This window comes from Pteropus alecto, unplaced genomic scaffold (genome assembly GCF_000325575.1).
Source record: "Pteropus alecto unplaced genomic scaffold, ASM32557v1 scaffold467, whole genome shotgun sequence".
Lineage (NCBI taxonomy): Eukaryota > Metazoa > Chordata > Mammalia > Chiroptera > Pteropodidae > Pteropus > Pteropus alecto.
In genome coordinates this window covers 1,105,057-1,109,000 of record NW_006439722.1, presented here as the reverse complement: position 1 = coordinate 1,109,000, position 3,944 = coordinate 1,105,057, and the positions used below count along the sequence as shown (strand labels likewise).

Here is a 3,944-nt window from a genome sequence, read left to right as displayed (position 1 = left end):
TATTTATTTATTTTATTTTTTATGTGAGAGAGAGAGAGAAAGAAGAAATATGGAAATGTGAAGACTTAACCATGTCTAATATTAGCAAACATTTCACACAGATGAGTCTTCTTATAAATTTTAAAGAAGAATGTATAGATCTCAGTGGAGAAAGGAGGCTTAGTAAGCAAAAGACTTGCTTGCCAGATTAATATGAATCAAATCTTTTGAAGATGAAACATTTCAAGATTTGAGAGGGATAGTCACAAACATCAGTCATGTATATATTCCAAAAAAAAATTCATGTTCTTTTAAAAATCCACATACACTGACAGTGTGATAAGGTTTTTGTTTTATACAGAGCAAAATATGTTTACAACAGATGTGTAATGAGATTTTTAATAATATCCTCTAATAGTTTTCTAAATCGAGTTTCTTGTGTCAAATAATGTAAGAAATCAAGAAAGTGCTAAACACGCACATGCATATACACAAATAATGTACAGCATATGTTAATGGATACATAGGAGTCAATTAAAAGATCTCTCAATGGACAAAATTGGTATAATTTGAGCAATAAGATAAATAATTATTGGATTATAACACAAAATATAAAATGAATACTTGTTCATACTAATAAAAGCACACAAATAAATAAATGAGAAAAGATAGACAAAACTCTTACGCAGAAATATTCAAAATAATTTATGTAGATAGTCCACTCTCGAAGAGGTAGAACATAATTTCTATCCCTTATAAAAGTATGGCCTGTGTGAAGTGACTTTCTTCTGGGGAAAAAAAAAAAAAAACAGTATAGAAAGAGGAAGAAATCTCAGTAAATTTACAGGGAGAAATCGACAAACGTGTTACGCCCCCAGTCATGCAATCAAGGTTAACATCAATAGTGATAAGTCATCTTGAGAATATGTATCCTCAAATACAATGGTTAGAATGGAACATTACCTCTCTGGTCTTACTCTCATGAATATATTACCCCAGTATAATAATGAAAAACCCCTAATAAGGAACATTCTACAAAATACTTGATCAGTACTTCTCAAAATTGTCGAGGTTATCAAGAACAAGGAAGTCAAATGAACTCTCATAGCCAATAGGAGCCTAATAAGAGATGATGAGTGAATGTAATGTTTATTCTGGATGGGATTCTGGAGCAATTAAAAAAAAAGTAAAAACTGAGAAAATCTGAATAAAATATGGGCTAGTGTAGTAATAATGTGTCAATATTGTGACAAATATATCATTAAATGTACAATGTTAATAATAGGAGAAATTGGTATTAATAGGTTAATACATGGAAACTCTCTGTAAAATCTTTGTAACTTTTTTATAAATGTCAAACTAGTCTCAAAAAAAGTCTATCATGTAAAAAATAAGGGGATCCTATTTCCAGTTCCCTATGTGTGGAGCTCGGAAGTAACCACTCCATACTAATAACAAATAAAAAGATAAAAAGATTGAAAACCCAACAACTCTTCTTGGATGCTTAAGAGAAGATAGAACACAAGACAGAACACTGCCATCAAGATCAGGGAGACAGGCAAATAGAGTTACAATTTACAAGAGCTGAGACTCAAACAGAAACTTCTGCATGATCCCTTCAAAGCAGGAAAACCTGACTTATAACTGACAAATTACTGGAAGCTCAGTGTGGACAATTCTGAGTTAAAACCTCCAGGGAATCTCAGTAACAGGAGAATTCCAACAATTTTATGAAATTTACTTCTAAACTTCTAAACGCTCAGCCATATTCTCATAGTAAATATCTGACGAAAATCCCCCTGAGCTTCTGACAGGGAGAAGAGAAAGAAACCATTTTGAAATAACACAGAGCACCGCATTATTAACAAGGCCTGCCTTCAGTATTAACCAGAATCTAGCTTGCTAGAGTATATCAGAGCCTAAATGATCTGGAGTAAGGGAAATACTTAACTCCAGCACACCTTATCATTTGTTCCACCTAACCAGGTACAACAAAACAAAACAAAACAAAACAAAACAAAACAAAACAAAACAAAACAAAACAAAACAAAACAGAGAAATGCTTGTAAAGTTCACAGTCCAGAGGCATATATGCTTACTAAAAGACTGAAATCTAATAACAGAATTCTAGAAAATGTCTTCCCCCATCACCTTATCATCATGCTACTAAGGGCAATTGCTTTACCCAGTACATAGTGGCCTACTATCAAGAATATATATATACATGCTATATACATCTGTGTGTGTCTGTGTGTGTATACACACATAAGGCGTATCAAAAAATGTTAAAAAAAAAAAAAAAGCTGACTAGACAGAGCAAATATCAGAATAAGGCACAGTAGGAATGTTGGAATTTTGAAACCCAGAATTTACAATAATTATGGAAATGCCTTTGATAGACTTTTTAGGAACAAGGACACAGCTGAGGAAAGGATTTCTGAGCTAGAGAATATATCATTAGAACCTTGAAAACCAATAGAAGAGATAAAAAAAAAGAAACAGAACAGACTATCCAAAGACTGTGGAACAAGAACAAATTATGTAGCACTTGCATAATGGGACTTCCAAAAAGAGAAGAACAAAAGATATATGCAGAATGATAATATTTGAGAATTTCCTCAAGTTAATATTAAACACAAAACCACAAACCCAGTAATCTCATAGAACAGAAATTAGGTTAAATGAAAAAAAAATTACACCTGGCCATACCATTTTGAAATAACAAAAAATCAAAGACAAAAGAAACATCCCAGAAGACACCAGAAGGGGAATATAAATATCTTATCTATATGGAACAAATAAAATTTCATCCAACTTTTCTGCAGAAATGATGAGCAAGAAGAGAATAGAGTGAAATAGTTAAAGTATTAAGAGGAAAAAAAAAGAGACAAAACACCAACCTACCTAAAATGCTGTACCCTGTGAAATTGTCCTTCAAAAGTAAAGAATAAATAGTCTTTCTCAGACAACTGAGGAAATTTTTTGCAGGTGTACACTGGTCTTGCAAGAAATGTTTTAAAGAAGCTCTTTAGAGGGAAAGAATATATTACAGGTCAAAAACTTGGATCAATATAAAGAAAAAAAATAACATAACATCAAAGAACGAATAGGTAAAGTTAAAATAAAACTTTGTATTTTTCTTATTATGAACTAATCAAACAGATAACATTTTCTTAAATATAATACCAACAATGTGTTTGACTATATATTTTATTTAAATATTTATATATTTATAACTTATAAATATATAATTCAATAATATATATTTATATACATATATATGCTTCTGTATAAGTAAAATGAATGACAGCAATAATATAAGGGACTAGAGAGAAGAATTAGGATTTTTTTATTATATTGTACTTATACTGTTTGTAATGTTTATAGTGTTATTTAAAATTTATTATTAGCCATAAATGTATATCGCAATCTCTAGGATGAGCACTAAAAAACATAAAAAGAAAAATCCAGCCAATTAAGCTGACCATTCTCTTTTCCCTGTGGAGTCCGTTACGCAATGGCTACAAGCAGCAGTCTGTTGGCAGTGTATGAAGACTGTTGACTCATACATGTTGCCCTAAGAGGCATAGAGACAACATTTTTCAGTGAGTATGCATGTTTGAACTGAAGCAGTCCCCAGTGTAAGCTCCAGAGAAGCATGTAGGAGGCTTTCATCCCCAGGGCACAGTGACCAGGGTCCAAGTTGCTCAAGTCATTATGTCCATCTGCACCAAGATGCAGAACAAGGAGCATGTGACTGAGGCCCTATGCAGGGCCAAACTCAAGTCACTTGGCTGCTAGATCAGCCAACAACAGTAGAACACACATTTTTCTTAAAGTAGTGGGGTTTAACCAAGTTTAATGAAGATGAATTTAATGACAAGGTGGCTGAAAAGCAACTTATTTCAGAATGGTTGTAGAGTCAAATACATTACTAATTGTGGTCGCTGGACAAACTAACGATT

The 3,944-nt window shown here is 32.4% G+C and overlaps 1 non-coding gene across 1 annotated transcript; it reads left to right on the top strand.

The window, feature by feature from the left end:
- The first annotated feature begins 3,444 nt into the window (after positions 1–3,444).
- Positions 3,445–3,577, top strand: LOC112483931. Its single transcript, XR_003047823.1, has one exon. It is a non-coding gene; the product is annotated as a small nucleolar RNA SNORA70 (small nucleolar RNA).
- Positions 3,578–3,944: the final 367 nt, after the last annotated feature.